The sequence below is a fragment of the Bombina bombina genome, chromosome 3 (assembly GCF_027579735.1).
Source record: "Bombina bombina isolate aBomBom1 chromosome 3, aBomBom1.pri, whole genome shotgun sequence".
Classification (NCBI taxonomy): domain Eukaryota; kingdom Metazoa; phylum Chordata; class Amphibia; order Anura; family Bombinatoridae; genus Bombina; species Bombina bombina.
The window spans coordinates 488,338,774-488,364,719 of NC_069501.1; the positions used below are offsets into that span (position 1 = coordinate 488,338,774).

At 40.0% G+C, this 25,946-nt stretch overlaps 1 long non-coding RNA gene across 1 annotated transcript in view; it reads left to right on the forward strand.

Annotated features, from left to right (window-relative positions):
• The window catches only part of LOC128651740 (uncharacterized), a 141,161-nt gene extending 131,813 nt beyond the window's left edge, over positions 1-9,348 (forward strand). Inside the window, exon 2 of the long non-coding RNA XR_008401177.1 lies at positions 8,832-9,348. This is a non-coding gene — a long non-coding RNA (uncharacterized LOC128651740). The remainder of the gene's footprint in view (positions 1-8,831) is intronic.
• Positions 9,349-25,946: the final 16,598 nt, after the last annotated feature.

Below are 25,946 nucleotides of genomic sequence, written 5' to 3' on the forward strand. Positions count from 1 at the left end.
TTAGATGTTCCATTAGCCCATCTGGTTCGAAAGTTACTATATTAAGAGCTTCTTGTGTTTCCATAGAACCTGTTAGAATGGGTCAAAGGGAGGTTTCTTTTAATTTCTTTTCTGAGAAATATTTTTGCATATTAAGTTTTTGTGTGAACCGACTAATATCTATCTATAAATAAAAAATATTATACGAAGACAGATTATAAATCCCTTTGTCTTCGCATCATCTGACAGATGACAAGGTTAGAGTTCTTGGAAAAGGCCTCTCATTTAGACCTTCCAATTCTCATAATATTTTTAACTTATTTGTAGATATTAATCAGTTCACACAAAAACTTATTATGCAAAAATATTTTGCAGAAAAGAAATGAAAAGAAACCTCCCTTTGTCCCATTTTAACAGATTCTATGGCAACACGAGAAGCTCTTAATCTATTAGCTTTCTAACCAGACGGGCTAATGGAACATCTAAGTAATGGCTTTATACAAAGCAATTTTAGGAACAAATCAAACTTTAACCCTACTACATCCAACAATGCATACATTAAAATCTTTAAGGAATTGGTAATTGAAGAACTTGAATCTATTTCCCAAAATAACAAAACTTAGAAATGTATTCCCTAATGAAGCGAGAGCACTCGACACTTTAAGGAATGACACACAATTAGTTATACGTCAGGCCGATAAAGGTGGTGGGATTGTACTCCAGGACTATAAAGATTATCTTAAAGAAGCAGAAAGGATACAAGATCAAACGTATGCTCCCCTGGGGGCCGATCCGACCACCACTATCTTAAAACCCTAACATTTTGGGGTTCTGGTATTCTATGGCAGGTTCATTGATGATTTAATTTTAATATGGGATGGTTCTCATGAAATGGCCTGAGAATTTGTTAACCATCTGAATAAAAATGATAAAGGAATAACTTTTACTAGCACTATACATCCACATGAAATAGTATTTTTGGATTTAAATTTGAGCTTTAATAGCAAAAGGTAAAATTAATTGTTCCACACACTTTGAGACAGTTGATTGCAATAGTTATTTAGATTATTCAAGCAATCACCATCTCCCCTGGAAGCAAAATGTCCCATATGGGCAATTTAAAAGAGTAAGACGCAACTCTAACAGAATATGATGAACAAAGTTTAATTTTAAAACAAAGATTTAAAGAAAAACATTACCCGCCTGAAATTATTGTAAGAGATTTCCTTAGAGCAAGAGCTGAAAATAGGGAAAATGTATTTAATAACATTGAGAAAGGAAAAATAAAACCCACTAAACCTACTCTTAGATTCATTACACAATACAATTCGAATCACCATTTGGTTCATAAAGTATTAGATAAACACTGGAGGATCCTCAAAAGGGACCCCATACTCAATGACCTGTTGGGGGAAAAACCGACCATAGTATATAAAAGGACCCCCAATCTTAAAAATATTTTAGCACCAAGTAAAATTGTTAAAAGTAAAAATAAAAATGGTAAGAATCATATAAATAAACAGATGGACAGAATGGTCCTATATTAGGAATGACTAATACTATAACAAATAAAAATAAAAAGGCTACAAATAATTTGCATTATAGAGCTAGAAGAGGAGCCTTCAAATGTGCCGTTAGAAACTGCAAGATGTGTAATCACATTGGTCATGGAGAGACTAGTTTTATGTCATATACAACTAAAAAAAAGTTATCCTATTAAGAACACTCTGACTTTTGCATCCCATTATGTAATTTATTTATTAAATTGTAACTGTGGGATAAAATATATTGGCCGCACCATTAGATGGGTTAGCCACAGATGCTCTGAACATTTCTGTAGTGTGATCAACAACAACAAAAATCAGTGTCATCAAACATTGTCACAAAAAACATAATGGCAATCCTGACTGTTAAAAGATTACTCCGATTTAATTTATATCGCAGTCACACATGTATAGCAGATTTGTGAGACTTCGACAGAGGGAGACATATTGGATCCACAAGCTGAAGACGCTTCCCCCTATGGGTTTAAACATGAACATTGATTTATCTGCTTTTTATGCACTTCAGCTTCTATTGGCCCCTTTTTGTGGTCTTCACTCATCATATCATTTTATCAATTAATACTGTATTCATTTCTCTGTTGAGGTTATAGGAAAATTCTGCCTCATTCAAGATTTAAGTATCATGGTATTATTACTTTGTGTGTCATGAATTACGGTTGATATAGAAAGGTCCCTATGCATATCTTATATGCGAGATATATATCTATTTGACATATACTTGTATTTATATAGTTGCTTAATATACCAATGACCAAAATAATGTTTTATATATGGAGACCATGATTGTATTACCAAATTAATATTGACATAGATCGGACTCTTATTAACACTTTTTGCCATTGGTGACCTATAGTGCTTAGTAATTTAAATATCTGATAGCGATACTTATTTAAGCTTTACTAGGTTATTGTCTACCACCTACTCACATTTGGATTTATCACATTATATTGTGTACTATTGGCCCCATATTATATTTTAATATTTTGAATGTATACTCTGTTAGACATGCATGTACATTTATTTGCTAGATCGTATTTGCTATATTGCTAATTTCTTGTACGTATATTCATCTATATATTTATTTTACATATATACTTTTGTTATTGCTGAAGTTTGACGTAAGATTTTTTTTATCACCCTATTTGTTGTCTCAGTGTTCTATTGGAGACGTATTCTAAGGGCTCTTATTTATTGCACACCATTATATTTGGTTTACCATTATATTCGAGATTATATTTTATATGTACATATTAGCGTATCGCATATACACTAACCTATATTCGGTTTACCATTATATTCGAGATTATATTTTATATGTACATATTAGCGTATCGCATATACACTAACCTACTATACCGGAGCACTATGTATATATAATCATTTACTGTTAATATCATTCAGGTGTGACGGCAACAATGCTATCACGCCATGGGTTAAATTTATTTCATTAGTGTTTGGAAAGGAGGCATCATCGCTGCTAATCACTGCAAACAACTATAAAGCATATTGGTTATATGGCATTTAACACTTGTGTTAGCCTGTGTTATAGCATTTTATATCAATTGGGATATTATTTGTAAAACTCAACTGATGTGATGATATACTTGCCACCTACACACTTGAACGTTTCATTCACAACACACATAGATGTGTGATTGGTTCACTTACCGGCACCCCTATCCAATGGAATCAACGCTCTGGGGGGGCGTTATCTGTTTTCGAATTGTGAGAGCAAGGTTTGGAAGGAGCATTACGGCCTGATGAAATGGCATATTAGCTGAGAAACGCATTGCTGTGTTCCTGTGCATTGATTTTAACTTGTTTTTAATAAAGCACCACTTTTTATCCTAACCTTGCTCTATTTTGTTCTGGGCATTGGATTGGGTGCATTAAACACTTGTTTACCATCTGAGGGTGAATCCTCTAGGTATATTCCACGCTTGGTATCGTGATTGCTGATCTCTCTATTGGATGCGTTTCCTGTCCAGTCCTCTGCCATCAGATTGAGTCAGCCGAGCGGCTCTGAAGCCTCGCTTTGTTGATTATTGCACTGGAAGTGCACCTAGGCTTGTGAGTATATCTGAATATTTGTACTCATTTTGCTTGCCTATCTCCACATTATTACACTATTGGGCGCCTCTTTCTCTCTCTTTTTTCTCTGGATTTGATCCTTTGACAATTCTTTTGCTTTCCCAATGACTCAGAATCCAGAAACGTCAGTGCAGCACTGGATGAAAGATGCAAGGGTCTGTCAGGAGTCCAGAAACTCATTGACCTTTTATACACATACACACTAATTACAAGCAAACAGATCACAGGTGAGGATGGTTACCTTTAATAGCCATTCAAACCCCTTTGTGTCAACTTGTGTGCATGTTATCAGGCCACAATCACCAGGATATGTAAACTTTTGATCAGGGTCATTTGGGTAGTTTATGTTGTTATTATGATTTAAAAAGAGTAAACAAAGTTCATTGATAATAAACGGCTTCAGCCAAACACTAACCATGAGTGAAAGAAAAGTTTTTCTGTTATCATTCATATTCTCTGAAAAATGGCCAAGAAATCATAAATTCTGCCATGATATATAAACTTATGAGCACAATTGTGTGTGTGTGTATATATATATATATATATATATATATATATATATATATACACATATACACATATACATACTAATTTCTAAGTGCCATCCTTTAGGAAGCATATAGTATACATCAGTATTATAAGCATGGAGCAGCAGCCCCTCCAAAATAAGCATATAGACCCCAGCAATACAGTAGAGCAGGTTCCCAGGCAGAGTGACAATGTGGGAATGTACAGCAGACATCAGTGAGGCTGTACACGAACCTGTCCATGTAAATTGAGTAAGGGCACCAAACACAGCAACACTGGCTCCTCAGAGACACTGCAGAAAATGTTTCACTAAAAAATTATCATCGCAGAAAATGAAAAAAAGTTCTGCCTCTGGGCACAGACCCCCCCCCCCCCTTCAATGCTGACAGCTTTTATCAATCTAATACCCAGAGAACTTTTGGCCTAGGGATAACACCGCCCTTCTCATAGACTACGCCAAAACTCAGTGTATACCACTGGTCTTAGTCTCTACAGATGCAGAGAAGGCCTTTGACAGGGTCAACTGGGCCTTCCTGAAGGTGGCACTATAAAAATGTGATTCAGCCAGCCCTACATTAACAATGTTATTTTCCTATACACCACCACATCTGCAAAAATTAAGGTTAAAGGGACAGTATACACTCATTTTCATATAACTGCATGTAATAGACACTACTATAAAGAATAATATGCACAGATACTGATATAAAAATCCAGTATAAAACTGTTTAAAAACTTACTTAGAAGCTGTCAGTTTGGCTCTGTTGAAAAGGTAGCTGGAAAGCCCACTGCAAGTGGCAAATAAAGACACTCCCCCCTCCCCCTTCTTTTGCATATGAAAAGACCCTTTACACAAACAGGAGCAAGCTGGAGTAGGTAGTCGAGCGTATTCACATAAAACTTTGGGGCTTGGTTAGGAGTCTGAAAATCAGAGCAATGTTATTTAAAAATAAGCAAAACTATACATTAATTTAAAAAAAAAAAACTTTATGGGCTATATAAATAGATTATCTACAAAACATTTATGCAAAGAAAAAATGAGTGTATAATGTCCCTTTAACAATATACTTTCACCCCCTTTCAGAATAACTAATGGCACTTGCAAAGGGTGTCCCTTGCCCCCTTTCCTTTTTGCCCTGACTATAGAAGTTCTAGCCCAAAAAATTAGAGAAAACAAACAAATCACTTGTTTGAGGAATGGTGACAAGGCTTTAATATATCTCTTTATGTGGACGACGTTCTACTGACCCTCAAACAACATTGGCAATGATCCGAAATACTAAACTTTACCTTACTACAGAAAGAACTTTGCGCCCTCTCCCAAATATGCCACCTGAAAATCAAAACAGACAAACTCAAATACCTTGGCATATACTTGACACCATCCTCAGACTCCCTCTTTGACTGCAACTATGCCCTTCTGCTAAGTAACATTTCCCTAGACCTTTCCTCTTATAAGAATAAACCAATCTCCTAGCTAGGCAGAATTGGCATCATCAAAATGACCATCTTACACACAAATTTTATATTACTTACAGACAGTGCCCATCCATTTGCCCTCTCATTTCATATCATGTCTACAAAACACCATGGAGGCGTTTTTGTGGAAACACATTAAACCCTACATACCCAGGACTACTCTCTATCTTCCTAAGGAACATGGAGGTTTGGGCTTTCCTAACATCTCACTCTCTCAAGAAGCTATAACCATCCAACACCAAATAAAATGGAGTTTAAACTCCAAAGACAAGCTGTGGGTCCAGCTGGACAGGATCCTTCTGCATGTTCCCAACCTAGGCGCCCGGGGTTGGCTGCCGTCTAGGACCCAAACTATCTCTATAACCAACTACCTTTTGATCCGGGACTTCTTGGAGAATTTTATCCCAGTGTGCAAAGAGCACCCTGACATTTCATCAAACCCTTCCCCACTAACCCCATTCACTGATATCACATATCTCCTTCTCTCTTCATAAATTTCCCCATACGAGTAAAAAACAATTAGACCAAGTGACTTTTCAAAGACTGATAACCAAAGACAAACTCAAACCCTTAAAGTGAATGTAAATTATGATGAATCAGTGCCGGTTTTTAATAATCCTATTAAAAACATGGGCACTTTCATTCAACAAAAATTAAATTTCACTGCTTTTTTTAAAATACTTATCTTTTCTTTCTGAAAAGCGCTCCAGCGCTTCCTCCGCCCGTCGCAAGCCTCTGCCAAAGTCAGAAATTACGATTCCGGCCTTCCACCAATCACGGCGTTGCTTTAGGCAATGATTCCCCCGGGGGGAAGCCATGATTGGAGGATGTCGGAATCGTCATTCCTGACGTAAGAAGACGATTGCGACAGGCTGGAGAAGCGCTGGAGCAGCTTGCAGAAAGAAAAGGTAAGTATTTTAACAAAAGCAGTGTAATTTAAAGTTTGATGAATGAAAGTGCCCCTGTTTTTAATAGGATTATTAAAAACCGGGCACTCATTCCTCAAATTTACATTCACTTTAATAGACCTCATCAACGCAAGCATACCTTTCACCTGGTACTCATATAACCAACTGCAAATCTACCTGGCATCTCCTCAAAATATCTAATTTAAATCAACAACCATTTACTACTGCTCCCCAAGGACGCTTCCCTCCCAAGCTTCACTAAGCTCTGGAATAGGGAATTAATAGGGTAAAATATTCTACACACATGCTAAAGCCTCCATATAAGCCAGGGTTCTTGAAACCAAATATAAATTCCTCTCTAGATGGTACTACAAGAATGTAAATGATAAATGTTGGAGGGACTTTGGAGAACGCGGGACTCAACTCCATATTTGGTGGGACCGTACATTCATAAAACCATTTTGGCAAATGATCCTGATACAGCCAACACCAAATTAAGTGTCACTCCCTTTCCTTTCCAAACTCAATCCCAACACTACCACATATACCATCCCCCTTCCCTTTCCAGAAGATTTTTATGTATATTTCTGGACACTAATGTTTTCACTTCCCCAATTGCTTCCATGTTGTATTATGATTTATACAATGTGTTTAGAATTATTTGACAGTCTATTGCAATTCACCACAAACTTTTTTATGCCTCCAAGAAACTTTATTTTCCCAAATTAACGTTACACTGACTAAAGAGTGAAGACCATCCAAGCTGCAAGGCTCATAATACTTGGACATAGGACTCATAGCCGCTCTGGTTCCTAATTCTTGGACATACCTACGTGTCCTCTTCCAAAGTATTGCATCACACACATTGGAGGACAATTTTATTCCTGATTAAGATGCTAAAACACAAACATGTCATTTAAACTAAGAATAATAAAAAAAAAGCAAAGGACGTCCCTAATATGCAGAGATGGAACATATATTGAGTATAATAATGTGCTAAAAAGACATAGAGTTGTAATGAATACTAAGTACACGAAACACAATGTTTAAACCTAATATAATTTATAAAATGGATAATATTTAAAGGAGAGGTCTAATTAATAAATTCATGTAACATATAATTATTATTAAAAGGGTCTATTATGCACATTAATAGACATTCATGATAATAACAACATATACAGAGGACGCACATAAAGTGTCAAGATACAACATATGCTAATATATAGAGACACAGAGATAATGTATGCTGAGTACTGTATGGTGTGTTTATTGTTAATAGTATAATTTAGTGAAATGTAGATATTCTGTATCATTATATTGCTCATTCATTCTCAGATACTGTGAAACATTATACAGAGCTAAAAAGTACAACATTTCTGTATCACTATATAATGCAGAGTTATTGTATGAGCCACAGATAAGCCAGATGTGACGATGTCACAATACCAAAGAGCTTGAGTAACGATGCCACAATACCACAGAGCCTGAGTGATGATGTCACAATGCTAAATTGACATCACACATTGTATTATCCCAGCCGCAGACACTCAGAGCTCTCAGTTTCAGTGCGAGTAGATTTGAGCGAGTATGAGTATGGATTGCTTATTCTTTGTGATATTTTTCTTGTTGGTTTCGTACCAACCAGTTTTGGCAGCACCTGTGAGAGCCCTGCAAGGTAATTACACAATTTTTTCCTTCTTTGCTAATGACTTTAGTTTGTTACCGACAATCTCTTCCTATAGTCAGTACTGTCTGACTTCTGTAGCATGGGGAGGTGGGGGTGTAAATAAGGGTACTCAAGGATTTAATTATTGGTTTTTATTTGATTTCCCTAGTTTCATTATTTTTATGATTCTTTTTAATCTTGAAAGCTATTTAAGTGACCACATTTTTATAATGCTTCCTGTATGCACTACTTAATGTACAGGATTTTTTTTTTTATATTGTTGTTTTATATTATTCCAGCCATTTTGTGTGCATGTAATTAAATATCTCCAGCCCATAGCTCAATATCAGACCTTGACAAACTCACAAGGTCTCCAGTAAAAATAATATGTCCCATGCAGACCTGATAGTGACCACTGAACTGATAAAATGGCACAAACATATGAGCAACAGCACTATGTGTCCTATGTTGTTTTATACCAAGTGACAATATCACACACAGTGGTCATGTGACAGCTACATGCCATGCACATTGTCTGCTAATTTCTTTATTACTGTCTCACGGTCATAAATGCTTAAAAAATAATCACTTGTGTTTTCTTTGCTCACACAGGGTTGCCCTTGCGCCAGGGTGAAGATACAACAGAAAGTTCTGTGGTTGTCTTCAAAATAACCGAAATCTCAGTTCCACACCAGCCATTTTCTCTTCATCTATCCTTCATAGAACACAGCCAGTTAATGGCCATCAGTGGCTTCGGCATCCTACTGATAGTAATATTTGTAGTGTGTGCACTTTACAAGCGCATTAGTGAATGCATAAAGAAAAAACCCACTGATGTAGAAAATACAGGAAAAAGAAAGATCCGTAAGAAAAAGAGAAAGAAGGAAAAGAAAGAGAAGCACAGAGGGGAGGAAAGTGTTTCAGAGACAGACCCAGAAAAGATGACAGGGTCTGAAAAACAAATAAAAGAGAAAGTGGATAAAGCTGTACAGAAGGTGGAGACAGAAGATAAAGCTGTACAGACAGAAGAGTGAGATCCAGAGGAAAAGACAAGATGGTGGAAACGCCTCACATTCCTCTGGGATAAAGATAATAATGTTATAAATAAAATAATACGGATCAGATATAATGTTGTCTATTGTAATTAATTATTCCAATAAAAATAGTTACTGATATCTCAAAAAAACAAAATTTGCCCCCCAATGCCCCCCCCTGGAGCCGACCCTGTTGCACATTAAACATTACTATAATTCAACGTTAACTTAAACCTAACCCTAAATGTTGCTGTACTGTAACCCACCAGTGCAGTTTAACCCTAACACCCTAAGTCTCATTGCCCCCATTAAACTAAACATAACCTTGAAAGAGGCAGTAAGCAGGGGAGTAAAGGTCTGAGCATGGGATGCAAAGGGTAACAAGCTAGAGTACATCTATAAATTAAAAGAATAAAAATCCTGATTCTTTGGGGTAGATTTATCAAATGTTGTCATACGCTGTCGGCATTTATCATTGCACAACTATTTCGCCCCCTGCACATTCATGGCAAATTGGCCGCTAGCAGGGGGTGTCAATCATCCCGATTGTATCCAATCGGGATGATTGCAGTCCGCCACCTCTGAATTAAGGAGCTGCGGTCTTACAACCGCTGCTTCTTAACTTATGTTTCTGGTGAGCCTGAAGGCTCGCATGGAAAAAGCAGCATCCGCTGCTTCATAAATCTACCCCTTTGACTGTAATCATAGGAAACACACTGTGGTTTTCAAACGCAAGTCCATGATTATTATTCTCTGTGCTCTGGGAAGTGAAACATGTTATAGTGGAGGGTTGTATAGAGGCTGTTTTTTTAGGGGGGGGGAGGGTTTCTTTGATTGTATGGTTTTTATATTTTACATTTTTATTGAGGGTACAAGGAATATACAAACATAAAATGCATGGTACTGGCAACATTACTAATGTTAATGACAAGTTAAAGAGCTATAGACCACTCTTGGATCTTGTATACAAATACAGTATGTTGCAGGGGTTTGACTCAACAAAGCAAAACATTTGCATCATAAAGAGTCATAATATTCTGCTAAATGTCCTAGTCAACTGCATTTTAAGTTGACTAGAAAAAACTACTTACAATATTCATGCTAACACACTTTAGGGAATAGAGAAAGGTTGGCATGGGTATAGTTCTACAATGAAATATCTTTTATTGTTCCGGAAGGAAATATTAATTACAGTGGTGTAGAGTAGTAGTGGAAAAGACATTGCTTTGTTTATAGAGCCCTCTGCTGGGCAATAAGTGAACTAATAAAAAATAATTTCAAATGCTAAGAGGCTAACTATTCGTTCTCCTTTAAAGAGCATGTATGTCCGCTTGTTTAAATATTGAATAACAGGTCACATTATACAGGGCATTGTACAAAACCAGATGATGTTACAAGGGCATACTGTAAAGTTAACATACGCAGTGATTTATATTACTTAAACTTCATGGAACTATGAATAACACTTCTGGTATGTATATTATATTGATGGGGATACCTAGCATATTAGAGAAAACATTCTGCCCACCCCGTGGTTCCGGCCGTAAACCACAGAGTTTAGGTTCAATCAACAAGATATCATTTGAGGTATCCTTGCCTATTCAATAGTAAATTTACCACTGTTGCGTTGCCCAGGGAAGGAGTGTTATAAGGCAAAAACCTACAGAATGTCAAATGTTTGCAAAATTAGATAACATAAACAGGGCCGGATTGGGCAGCCGGGATACCGGGAAAAATCCGGGTGGGCCATCTGCCTGCAGCTCAGCTGGGCTGGGCTCAGCTCAGCCTGGCTGCTGCTGCTATAATGCGTTGCGATATGGATGGTTGCCGGTAAATTAATAGTTAACTTACACTGTCTGTCTGACATCATGTCATTTATTTTTCTGATCTTACACTTAAGTCTTACTTACTAAATAAATAATAGTAATAAATTAACCCAACCGTTACCAACCGCTAATTACCGCAAGTAGTTACTAGCCATGGCCCATGCACTCATCATATTATATATTAATTTCTAATTCTAATCTTCAATTGACAATCTTCATTGCCAAATATTGAGGGAGCTCAGAGTGACTCAGAGACAGTGACTGACTGAGTCTGTGTCTGTAACTGTTAAATTGTCCCTCACAGTGTCAATGAGGCGGCGGGCCGGGTCAGGTCAGGTCAGGTGGGGCGGGCTGGTGGCTTACGTGAGTGACGTTACTGAGTGAGGACAGTGGAGTGTAGACTGAATCTGTGTCTTCTGACTTCTCACATGTGCCCTGGGAGCGCCTGCGTGACGCGTCAGCGAGCGAGCCGACAGTAAACTTACTTCACTTGCAGCAGGCCACGTGCCCTGGGAGCGCCTGCACATGCATGATGCCGCAGTGAGCCGACAGTAAACTTACTTGCAGCAGGGAAGGGAAGGCCACGAGGGGTCACGTGCGGAAGCACTAGCAGGGACTACTACTAGACTGAGTCTGACAGCGGGTCACCAGGGACAGTGCCAGACAGTGGAGACAGAGTGAGTCACAGTGAGTGGACACACACAGACAGTTCAACTGCACCAAGTACAGTGAAGTCTCTGGAATCTATCGATCGTTAACCGTATGTATAATACTACTAATACTACTACTACTGTATATTTTGTGAACCTGATATGAACAGTCAACAGTTTAAATAATTATTATTTATTAATGTGATTTGAATGAATGATGATTTCTGTGTGTGAATAGTCAGAATATCATCATTCATTCAAATCACATTAATAAGAACATGAACAACATGTTCAGTTACTTACTAGTACTGTACTGAACTAGTGCTGACCTGACGTGAGTGACCTTACCTACCAGCCAAAGTCGCCACTCAACCTCAAAAAATTAATTAATTATGGGGTTTTTTCCTGAAACATTACATACTGTCTGTCAGAGTCAGTCAGAGCTGAGTCATGTGAGCAATGTTAAAAACATAATTTATGCTTACCTGATAAATTTATTTCTCTTGTGGTGTATCCAGTCCACGGATCATCCATTACTTGTTTGATATTCTCCTTCCCAACAGGAAGTTGCAAGAGGATCACCCACAGCAGAGCTGCTATATAGCTCCTCCCCTAACTACCATATCCAGTCATTCGACCGAAAACAAGCAGAGAAAGGAGAAACCATAGGGTGCAGTGGTGACTGTAGTTTAAAATTAAAAAATACCTGCCTTAAAATGACAGGGCGGGCCGTGGACTGGATACACCACAAGAGAAATAAATTTATCAGGTAAGCATAAATTCTGTTTTCTCTTGTAAGGTGTATCCAGTCCACGGATCATCCATTACTTGTGGGACACCAATACTAAAGCTAAAGTACACGGATGAAGGGAGGGACAAGGCAGGTACTTAAACGGAAGGTACCACTGCCTGTAAAACCTTTCTCCCAAAAATAGCCTCCGAAGAAGCAAAAGTATCAAATTTGTAGAATTTTGAAAAAGTATGAAGCAAAGACCAAGTCGCCGCCTTGCAAATCTGTTCAACAGAAGCCTCATTTTTAAAGGCCCATGTGGAAGCCACAGCTCTAGTAGAATAAGCTGTAATCCTTTCTGGAGGCTGCTGGCCAGCAGTCTCATAAGCTAAGCGGATTATGCTTCTTAGCCAAAAAGAAAGAGAGGTTGCCGAAGCCTTTTGACCTCTCCTCTGTCCAGAGTAGACAACAAACAAAGCAGATGTTTGATGAAAATCTTTAGTAGCTTGTAAGTAAAACTTTAAAGCACGAACCACGTCCAGATTGTGTAATAGACGTTCCTTCTTTGAAGAAGGATTAGGACACAAAGACGGAACAACAATCTCTTGATTGATATTCTTATTAGATACCACCTTAGGTAAAAACCCAGGTTTGGTACGCAGAACTACCTTATCTGCATGGAAGATCAGATAAGGAGAATCACAATGTAAGGCAGATAATTCGAAAACTCTACGAGCCGAGGAAATAGCTAACAAAAAAAGAACTTTCCAAGATAAAAGTTTGATATCTATGGAATGAAGAGGTTCAAACGGAACCCCCTGAAGAACTTTAAGAACCAAATTTAAGCTCCAAGGTGGAGCAACAGTTTTAAACACAGGCTTGATTCTAACTAAAGCCTGACAAAATGCCTGAACGTCTGGGACATCCGCCAGACGCTTGTGCAAAAGAATAGATAGTGCAGAAATCTGTCCCTTTAAGGAACTAGCTGACAATCCTTTCTCCAATCCTTCTTGGAGAAAAGATAATATCCTGGGAATTCTGACCTTACTCCATGAGTAGCCCTTGGATTCACACCAATAAAGATATTTACGCCATATCTTATGATAGATTTTCCTAGTGATAGGCTTTCGTGCCTGAATTAAGGTATCAATGAATGACTCGGAGAAACCACGCTTTGATCAAATCAAGCGTTCAATCTCCAGGCAGTCAGCCTCCGAGAAATTAGATTTGGATGGTTGAAAGGACCTTGAAGTAGAAGGTCCTGTCTCAGCGGAAGAGTCCATCGTGGAAAGGATGACATGTCCACCAGATCTGCATACCAAGTCCTGCGTGGCCACGCAGGCGCTATCAAGATCACTGATGCTCTCTCCTGCTTGATTTTGGCAATCAGACGAGGGAGCAGAGGAAACGGTGGAAACACATAAGCCAGGTTGAAGGACCAAGGCGCTGCTAGAGCATCTATCAGCGTTGCCTTGGGGTCCCTGGACCTGGATCCGTAACAAGGAAGCTTGGCATTCTGGCGAGACGCCATGAGATCCAGTTCTGGTTTGCCCCAACGATGAACCAATTGTGCAAACACCTCCGGATGGAGATCCCACTCTCCCGGATGAAAAGTCTGACGACTTAGAAAATCCACCTCCCAGTTCTCTACACCTGGGATGTGGATAGCTGATAGGTAGCAAGAGTGAATCTCCGCCCAGCGAATTATCTTTGAGACTTCTAACATCGCTAGGGAACTCCTGGTTCCCCCTTGATGGTTGATGTAAGCCACAGTCGTGATGTTGTCCGACTGAAATCTGATGAACCTCATTGTCGCTAGCTGAGGCTAAGCCTGAAGAGCATTGACTATCGCTCTTAGTTCCAGAATGTTTATTGGAAGGAGTGACTCCTCCTGAGTCCACGATCCCTGAGCCTTCAGGGAGTTACAGACTGCACCCCAACCTAGAAGGCTGGCATCTGTCATTACAATTGTCCAATCTGGCCTGCGAAAGGTCATACCTTTGGACATATTGACCCGAGATAGCCACCAGAGAAGAGAATCCCTGGTCTCTTGATCCAGATTTAGTAGAGGGGACAAATCTGTGTAATCCCCATTCCACTGACTGAGCATGCAGAGTTGCAGCGGTCTGAGATGTAGGCGTGCAAACGGCACTATGTCCATTGACGCTACCATTAAGCCGATTACTTCCATGCACTGAGCCACCGAAGGGCGAGGAATGGAATAAAGAACAAGGCAGGAATTTAGAAGTTTTGATAACCTGGACTCCATCAGGTAAATTTTCATTTCTACAGAATCTATCAGAGTCCCTAGGAAGGAAACTCTTGTGAGGGGAGATAGAGAACTCTTTTCCTCGTTCACCTTCCACCCATGGGACCTCAGAAATGCCAACACTATGTCCGTATGAGACTTGGCAACTTGGAAGTTTGACGCCTGAATCAGGATGTTGTCTAAATAAGGGGCCACAGCTATGCCCCGCGGCCTTAGGACCGCCAGAAGCGACCCCAGAACCTTCGTAAAAAATCTTGGGGCTGTAGCTAACCCAAAGGGAAGCGCTACAAACTGGTAATGCCTGTCTAGGAAGGCAAACCTGAGAAACCGATGATGATCTTTGTGTATCGGAATGTGAAGATAAGCATCCTTTAAATCCACTGTAGTCATGTATTGACCCTCCTGGATCATAGGTAGGATGGTACGAATAGTCTCCATCTTAAATTATGGAACTCTGAGGAATTTGTTTAAGATCTTTAGATCCAAAATTGGTCTGAAGGTTCCCTCTTTTTTGGGAACCACAAACAGGTTTGAGTAAAATCCCTGTCCCTGTTCCTCCTTTGGAACTTGATGGATCACTCCCATAACTAGGAGGTCTTGTACACAGTGTAAGAATGCCTCTCTCTTTATCTGGTTTGCAGATAATTGTGTAAGGTGAAATCTCCCTTTTGGGGGGGAAGCCTTGAAGTCCAGAAGATATCCCTGGGATATAATTTCCAACGCCCAGGGATCCTGGACATCTCTTGCCCACGCCTGGGCGAAGAGCGAAAGTCTGCCCCTTACTAGATCCGTTACCGGATAGGGGGCCATTCCTTCATGCTGTCTTAGAGGCAGCAGCAGGCTTTTTGGCCTGCTTACCTTTGTTCCAGGCCTGGTTAGGTCTCCAGACCGTCTTGGACTGAGCAAAAGTTCCCATTTGTTTTGCATTAGAGGAAGTTGATGCCGCACTTGCCTTGAAGTTTCGAAAGGCATGAAAATTAGACTGTTTGGCCCTTGATTTGGACCTATCCTGAGGAAGGGCATGACCTTTTCCTCCAGTGATATCAGCAATAATCTCCTTCAAACCAGGCCCGAATAGGGTCTGCCCCTTGAAGGGAATGTTAAGCAGCTTAGACTTTGAAGTAACGTCAGCTGACCATGATTTAAGCCATAGCGCTCTGCGCGCCTGGATAGCAAAACCAGAATTCTTAGCCGTTAGTTTAGTCAAATGAACAATGGCATCAGAATCAAAAGAATTGGCTGGCTTAAGTGCTCTAAGCTTGTCAAGTATGTCATCCAATGGAGTCGCTACCTGTAAAGCCTCTTCCAGAGACTCAAACCAGAACGCCGCAGCAGCAGTGACAGGAGCAATGCATGCAAGGGGCTGTAGGATAAAACCTTGTTGAATAAACATTTTCTTAAGGTAACCCTCTAACTTTTTATCCATTGGATCTAAGAATGCACAACTGTCCTCGACAGGGATAGTAGTACGCTTTGCTAGAGTAGAAACTGCTCCCTCCACCTTAGGAACTGTCTGCCATAAGTCCCGTGTGGTGGCGTCTATTGGAAACATTTTTCTAAAAATAGGAGGGGGAGAAAACAACACACCTGGTTTATCCCATTCCTTAGTAATAATTTCTGTAAACCTTTTAGGTATTGGAAAAACATCAGTGCACACCGGCACTGCATAGTATTTATCCAGTCTACAAAATTTCTCTGGCACTGCAATTGTATCACAGTCATTCAGAGCAGCTAAAACCTCCCTGAGTAACACGCGGAGGTGTTCAAGCTTAAATTTAAATGTAGAAATATCAGAATCAGGTTGCATCATCTTCCCTGAGTCAGAAACATCACCCACAGAAAGAAGCTCTCCTTCTTCAGCTTCTGCATATTGTGAGGCAGTATCAGACATAGCTCTTAAAGCGTCAGTATGCTCTGTATTTCGTCTAACTCCAGAGCTATCTCGCTTTCCTCTAAATTCAGGTAGTCTGGCTAATACCACTGACAGTGTATTATCCATGACTGCCGCCATGTCTTGTAAAGTAAACGCTATGGGCGCCCTAGATGTACTTGGCGCCATTTGAGCGTGAGTCCCTTGAGCGGGAGTCAAAGGATCTGACACGTGGGGAGAGTTAGTCGGCATAACTTCCCCCTCGTCAGATTCCTCTGGTGATAATTTTTTTAAAGACAGAATATGATCTTTATTGCTTAAAGTGAAATCAGTACATTTGGTATACATTCTAAGAGGGGGTTCCACCATGACTTTTAAACATAATGAACAAGGAGTTTCCTCTATGTCAGACATGTTTGTACAGACTAGCAATGAGACTAGCAAGCTTGGAAAACACTTTAAATCAAGTTAACAAGCAAAGAAACGGTACTGTGCCTTTAAGAGAAACAAATTTTGTCAGAATTTGAAAAACAGTGAAAAAAGGCAGTAAATCAAACGAAATGTTTACAGTGTGTATAATAAGCTAACAGAGCATTGCACCCACTTGCAAATGGATGATTAACCCCTTAGTTCAAAAAACGGATAAAAAAAAACACAATATAAACGTTTTTTAACAGTCACACCAACTGCCACAGCCTTGCTGTGGGCCTACCTTCCCCAACAAACGATTTTGGAAAGCCTAAGAGCCCTTTAGAGATATCCTATAGCATTCAGGGGACTCCTGGAGGAAGCTGGATGTCTCAGTCTGTAAAAGTTACTGCGCAAAAAAGTGCTAAATTAGGCTCCTCCCACTCATAATAACACAGTGGAAAGCCTCAGGAAACTGTTTCTAGGCAAATTTAAGCCAGCCATGTGGAAAAAACTAGGCCCCAATAAAGTTTTATCACCAAAGTATATATAAAAACATTTAAACATGCCAGCAAACGTTTTATATTGTAAATATAAAAGAGTATTACCACAGAAAGTAAGCATGATACCAGTCGCTATTAAATCACTGTATTCAGGCTTACCTTACACAAATTTGGTATCAGCAGCATTTTCTAGCATTCACATCTTCTAGAAAAAATTTTAACTGCACATACCTCATAGCAGGATAACCTGCACGCCATTCCCCCGCTGAATTTACCTCTCTCTTCAGTCATGTGTGAGAACAGCAATGGATCTTAGTTACAACCTGCTAAGATCATAGAAATCACAGGCAGATTCTTCTATTTTTCTGCCTGGGACAAAATAGTACAACTCCGGTACCATTTAAAAATAACAAACTTTTGATTGAAGCAAGATAACAGCTACATTTCACCACTTTCCTCTTACTACCTCCATGCTTGTTGAGAGTTGCAAGAGAATGACTGGATATGGCAGTTAGGGGAGGAGCTATATAGCAGCTCTGCTGTGGGTGATCCTCTTGCAACTTCCTGTTGGGAAGGAGAATATCCCACAATTAATGGATGATCCGTGGACTGGATACACCTTACAAGAGAAATTAAGAATTATATTCTAATACAGAGGTTATGCTAACAGCTGTATTACCTGGGTTGCAGCTGCTATTGTGAGGGAATTTTGGGATACCTGGAATACAGCTTTATTACTGAGATTACAGCAGGACTAATAAAGTAATACATCTCCAGTAGTAGGGATGCAATAGTCCTAATACTGAGAACACAGCCAATTACCTTAAAGGGACAGTAAACCATAAAAAATTTTTTATATAATTCTGCACATAGTGCAGAATTATATAACATTATAATAGCGCAAACATTGTAAAACCAAATTTCCCCTTTGAATTTAAAAAATAACTGCTGTTTTACAGACCCGCTCTCTGTGATCTTCTGAGCGGGTCTGTTTTTTTCTAACAGCGCATCGGGCCAGCTGTATAGTCACAGCCCGGCCCGACAACGCCATAGCACTAAGTGCAGCTTGCTCCTGCTCTGTCAGACAGCAGGAGCGAGCTGCACTTAGTGCTATGGCGCGGTCGGGCCGGGCTGTGACTATACAGCTGGCCCGATGCGATGTTAGAAAAAAACAGACTCGCTCAGAAGATCACAGAGAGCGGGTCTGTAAAACAGCAGTTATGTTTTAAATTCAAAGGGGAAATTTGGTTTTACAATGTTTGCGCTATTATAATGTTATATAATTCTGCACTATGTGCAGAATTATATAACATTTTTTTTATGGTTTACTGTCCCTTTAACACTAATGCTGAGGGACCCCTTAGCTCTAATGTATGGGATACAGCAGCTCTAATGCTGGGGAAGAGGGCATCACTGGTACACAGGTTATAGAAAATCTTATTTCCAGGGGTACAATAGCTAAAAAATTTGGTGTGAAATATTAAACTAAATGGTACAATTGGAATAAAGAAAAAAAGAGCTTTTACTTAGGGCTCAGCTCTTGTATAATAATAGGGAGATGACTAATAAGTGGGATTGTATTCTTGGCGTATGCTTCTGATACTAAGAAGAGTTAATATGAGGAATGGTAATGGTTGGGACATTGCACAGATATAAGAAATATATATTAACTATTGGTCACTGCATATGCTTTAACATAGCAGATTTAATTTGGTGCCAGACTGTCAATGCAATCCTACTGTTAACCCTGTAATGGTCTTGCATGTTCTGTACACTTTTCTTAAAGTGAGGAGACAAAAGAGTGCACAATGTTATTGTTATACGTGTATTATGGTACATTGAAGTTGTCAAAAAAATTATTCATTTAAAACTGCATAGCACAAGGCAACATTACACAGTGTGAGGTGAGGGAAGGTGTCTTTACATTGCCGGGGAGATTGGGCCAGAGCGGGGGCTGCGTCGGTGGGGGTGGGGCTAAGATGAAGGGGCAGGGCTGACTCAGAGGGGGGCGGGGCAGGGCTGGGCTGGTCTATAAAAAATTTCCAGGGCCGGTCGGATTTCCCAGTCCGTCCCTGAACATAAAACTAAACAATATAGGATGTATTCAACTATCATCCTAGTAACCCATTAAACCGTGATTTCCAAAAAAGGACCTGCACTCTCTTTCAGTTCCTAAGTCGTCTAGTCCTCAATAAGAACATCGTCCCAGAGACCAAGTTCAGTTTACTGTGGGTGCGAAAATAATGCCGCATAGACATATCCAATACTTTTGGGTGTCCCTTAGCTGCCATCTTTTCTTTAGTAAACTTTCCAGCTGGGTATAGCAGATTGACCGATTGCTTGGAGTATTCAGTATTGAGACTATCTGTTATGGTAGAAGCAGATGAGATGTATGACATGTTGGTGTTTGTGACAGACCTGGAGTCCCCCCAAAGCTCCCGCAAAGGCACAGCACCCAGCAACTTCCAGTTTGTTAATGTTCTTTCATGTGCTGTATCAGTCGGTTTTATTAGCTCTGTTGTGTCAATGTGTAAGTCTGGCTCAGCCGTAAGTGGCTCCTTCAATGCCGGGATAATGGCGCTAAGACAAGGTGCGTAGATTTTCTTCTTGGTTGTCTCTACATGGTATGTCGGCTGCTTGGTAGGTGGTGTTTGCTATCACCAATGATAGTGGTTTGAGCCTTACAATGCTTAGTATAAATTTCCATCAAGTGATCCCATGGAGCTTTGTCTTATAAGCTCTGAAAGCGGTGTTCAAGTCATTCCATGTAATAGTCTATGCTATTATGCAGGCCTGTGTCTTGTTCGGCGGCCATTTTTGCTGGTGTGTGGCAATGTCTTTGCTGGTTATATATTCCCTTGTTCAGGTGGTGTATGATTGTAGTTAGATCTGATATAAAGATGCAGAGATCAAACTTTAGTGCTGTTTTATCCAAATTAGGGCAAGTTACCTCAGCGTACCGAGGGGGTAGCGCTGCCTGTCATCAGCCGCCGCTCCAGGCCTCAAACGCCCAATCTTATACTCCTGCGTCAAGAGCACTGCTGATATCTTGATATATAATGTGCCTCTGGAGCTCTAAGAAATTGCGACCGTTCCTGATCGCTGAACGGACACCCCCCCTTGATTGTATGGTTTTGAATGGATTTTTGTGATGCCAGTATCTTTGGGATGGGTACAATTATTTATAAATTCTGCAGTTTTTTTAGTGGCAAAGAAGGACGACATTTTTTTTAGAAAATTCTTACTAACAAGTTTTATTGACTTATCTCTTGGGATGCAGGGCCTTTACAGCTGTGCAAAGTAGCAGTGTGCCAGTTAAGGATAAAACATGTTTAGATGTACGTATTAAAAATAACAAAGGCAGCCATATTTTTTATTCAAAATGAATGACTAAATGAATACCAAACATCCAACATTTAATTTTTTTATATATAAAAGTGTGAATTTTCTGTTCATCAAATATAACATTTAGTATACAAGTGTAACATTAGGTTATTCAAATATTTACATTTAAATTCTGATCCTCATGGACTGCAATGTAAGTTTATAGGAATCCATGTTCAAATTTGTTGAAATGCTTCATTCAGTATTGAAGGATAAGCAAGGAAAATATCCATTTGACCATTCAAAAAAGTCAAAATTCTGACATTCAGCCATTTCTAGTGTTATTCCTCAGCTGAAAAAGCTAAATTCCACCTCAGCATGAATCCCAGAAACAACAAATCACAATATAGTTAGGCAATATACAAAGTAATTAGTGCTTAGTCAAATCATATGCGACTCCCTTAACCGCTACATCACTTTAACTTCAGAAAAACTAGTCACTATAGTGTAAATCATAGAGGTTAAAATATCATGCCTCTTAGATATAAAAAAACACAGAGTTAACCAGAAAGTACAAAAATTAGAATAACACCATCATTATCTCTAAAACAACATGCAAGAATACTCACAAATCCTTCACGACCATGATGAAACCATGCAATTCCTGCTCAACAAGGTGGAGGATCTTGACAATAGGGGCAGACGAAATAACCTACGAATAAGAGGTATTCCCGAATCAGTTGTCCCCTTTGCGCTGGATGGATACCGTCAGGACCTGTTCTGCAACTTAAAGGGAACTCCAGGATTGTCAGTGATACAGATGGAAACAGCGCACAGGGCCTTGCCGTCTAAATCCTCTCCTAAGGCTCCCCCTAGAAATGTGATCATCACATTTCTGAATTACAAGGACAAAGAAGAAATTGCTAACAAGGAAAGAACCATTAAGAAGGTTACACACGCCGGCATCCCCCTTCAGATCTTTTCTGACCAGAGCCCATCAACTCTACAAAAGAGAAGAGAGTTAAAGTACATTACAGCTGAACTGCAAGCTCAACAAATATCATACAAATGGGGATTTCCACTATGCATTATAACATCCAAAAATGGTGCCTAGATTGTATTCCACACCCAGTCGGACTTGCCCGAATTCTACAAACAACTAGGAATCACGATCACTTCATCAACAGCATCTGTTGGACCACGCCCTGAGATTGAAACCCCAGGCATACCAGACTAGACCTGGGTAACTGGCACCACAGGACTTTCTGCCTTCTCCTTCAGGATCAACGCTAAGTATTACCTGAAACTCTGTGTTGTTGCATGTTTATTTCCTTAGAAGGTTTTTCATGATATCCACACTCAGTGGAGATGGATGAAAACTCTCGCTTGTTAGGAAAATTGTTTTGTATTTTCTGATCAGTTTTCTGACTTGTTTGTTCCAATACCCCTGTTTTCCATTTATTCTCTGATGTTTTCAGATTATGCTCACTTTTATGTTTACTTGTTGGCTAATGAGTTGTTTTGATGCTGCACTTGATATCGCACGACCCCTCCCCACATCATAGGGTTTGGCTTACCCCACTCTCTTATCCAAAGAAACCCTTGAACATACATTCCACCCAGTATCACTCCATATATCTCTCTATCATCCACCAAGTTTGCAGCAAGGTTAATTGCCTCACTGTAAAACCTGCCTCACTCCCAGACCCAAAACCCTAAGCCCACCCTTATTTTCCCCTCTCCTTCCTTCACCTTCATATCAGTCACACTTCAACTCTTATTAATACCGCATAACACCTCTCCTTACTGTTCCCCGACTTCAACCCCTCTTTTCTTATCCCTCCTCCCCCTATTTTTTTTCCTCCCACCATCCTAACCTTACACATGACCAATAATTGAGACAATAATCTCACTCCTCAACACCCCAGGGAAAAGATCCCATCTGATTTGTGACATCTCAAGACTCAAGGGACACATAGGGCTCCATGCACTAACGGGTGGGCAGACAACTTCTCAACTTGTGAAGCTGTCCACCTGCCTTAGCTACATATGGGCAGCGGATCTGTAGATCCACTGTTCTGTATGTATCTTTACACACTCAACACAGTGTGTAATGCCCGCCCCTTCATTCGTGCAACTGAAAGGGCTGTCAATCACCAAGAGCGAGTGAGCTCTCTGTGGTTTTCTCTCGATACCTCAGAGGTGGCGTAGGGTGTAAGAAGCAGTGGTCTAATGACCACTGCTTCTTACATTGCGGGAAGCAGGCTCGCATTTGCGAACCTGCCCCACAAGGGCTCTGGAGCACCTTTCGCTGCTTCGTATATGGAGTCCATAGTGTACCTCCAGGAAACTCATTTTAAAAGGGGAAATGAAACCAAATGGTACAGCACTAACTACCCTTCTGCCTTCTTCTCCTCTACCTCAACAAAACAAACACAATGGAGTCGGTAACTTATTCAAATGTACTACCCCTTTCAACCTCCTTCATGAAGAAAAAGATCCCGATGGACGCTTTCTAATCTTAGTAGCTACTATTCACAACAGACCAGTAACTCTAGCCAACATGTACTTTCCTAACACTGGGCAAAATAAATGTATCACTACCTTGTATAACAAACTATTAGAACTGCAGAAAGGGGCCCTGATTATAGGGGTCAACTTTAACCTCCCTCTAGACCCACACTTCAATACCTCTAAAGGCACTACCTCTGTCCCCAAAAAGATAATAAAACAATGCAATCATACATTAGAAAAATTAGCTGTACATCATATATGGCGCATTTTCAATCCAGTAATAACATATTAAAAGAGTGGTAGGATAATCCTTGCAAAAGTCACATCAATTTACTCCAATGTGTCCCACTGCCACTTATTCATTCATTCACTCACCAGAGTTATCCCTGGAACTTAATTCAATCCCCAGGATGGTACTCTTGGTACTTGCTTACCCTGTTCCGGACGCCTTTCTCCAATACTTGTCCTTATTCGCTTGAGTGCTACGGTGCAGAGGGGTTCCGTATCCTTGCGGTCTGCAAACAGTTGCTTCTCCCTCTCACCCTTCTCTTCATCTCAGCAATCAACAATCAGTATGCGGCAATCCGGACTCCCAGGAGCTCCAATGACTTCACTTTTAGGGGAGGAGTGTAACCTCGTAGCAGGGCAGTGTGGCGGTCCACTGTACGGAGGTGTGGATCAACTGAAAAATAAGACACTAAAGAAGAAATGCGATCCACATCTTCCAGTTCAAAAAGCAACATTTTAATGATATCCTTTTAAAACAATGATGGAAGCTCTAATGCAATCACAGAGTGGGCGCAGCACTTGGTATTTTCAATGCAAACAGGATTATACCTTCTTCCAATCCACCCTAGCCCTGGTGTCAAACATCACAATCTTACCTATAACATAGTCAGACCATGCACCCGTTGCCTGTCACCTTAACTGACCCTCAGCCCCTGCCTGTCCATTCCTCTAAAAATTAGACTATTTTTTGCTCTCAAACCCGCTTATAAAAATAGATATAGAAAAGCACTCTAAGGATACTTTGCCCTTAACAACAACCCCGATTTACAACAACACACAATCTGGGTAGCACACAAATGTGTGATAAGAGGCGTACTTATAAACAAAAGGCTAAACAGGCTAAACAAGCAATAATAAAATACACCTCCTTACTGGATACTCTCTGCACTCTTGAATGCCAGCATATAAAATCCCTGTCAAACACCAACAACCTAACCCAATTGCTTCAAGCTAGAACTGATATCAATAATTTGCTCTCCTTAGAACACCAATAAACAGCTATAAAACTAAAGCAAAAGTATTACGTACACAGAGACAAGCCAGGCAAACTTCTTGCCAGAGCACTCAAAAATAAACAACTACAAAACACACATTAACACAATACAGGACAAGCATGACAACACCCATGCAGATAGCCCCAACATAGCCAAGGTCTTCCGTGACTACTACCACGGACTATACAACCTACAAACTACCACACACCTCTTAAAAAAACACTACCGGACAACCCCCGACCCCAGACAGTATCTCTTCATACCTTATCCTAAATCCTCCAGTCCTAGATGACTCTGAGGGGTCAATTTATCAAGCTCCCTACGGAGCTTGATGCCCTGTGTTTCCGGTGAGCCTCTAAAGACCGCTGCTCCATAACTTGTCTGCCTGCTCTGAGGCCGCGGACAGAAATCAACCAGATCGAATACGATCGAGTTGATTGACACCCCCTGCTGGTGCAATGATAAATGCAGACAGCGTATGCCGTTGGCATTTATCGATGTGCAGCGGACATGATATGCTACATTGTATCATGTCCGCTGGCACATTAATAAATTGACCCCTGAATCTGAGGAACTTGACACCCCTATATCCACCAAGGGATTCCTAGACACAATTAGCGATTTACCTAAAGGCAAGAGCCCTCGACCTGACGGCTTTAGCCCAAAAATATTATAAAACATTTAAAGACATCCTGGCACCCTATTTGGCCTCCCTTTTTAACACATTGGACTCTCTACACAGACCCCCCAAAGGCAGAACACTGTGCGATCTGCGTTCTTATCGCAGAAACTGAAGGGTCTCTGCAGAAAGAACGGCAGTAGCAGTTAAAATAATTTTTTTGCCTGCTCTTCTTCTCTTACTTTTACTTTTCCACTCCAATACCTCTCTGCCCCCGTTTGCCCTCTCAGAAGCAACAGTCTAAGCACTAATGGTGCTCTTACAGCCCTAGAGGAATAACATATCCTTGCACTTACTAGGATATATAATATCCCTTCAGATAATATTTTTAGCACATAGCCTACAATGTGTGTTTGTCAATGCTGCAATAGCAGTGTGCATTTTTCACTCACTAACTTTTACTCGCCACCATTGAATTTCCACTCGCCAATGGCTAGTAAAGTGTGAAAATTTTGAGCCCTGTAAATATGTGTATATATATATATATATATATATATATATATATATATATATATATATATATATATATATATATATATATATATATCCATATCCAATTACCAGCTTCTTCCCACCTAAGGACAACCGCCTGGGTGCAAACTTGAACACGATACAGCAACCAAAAAAGGTGCACTCT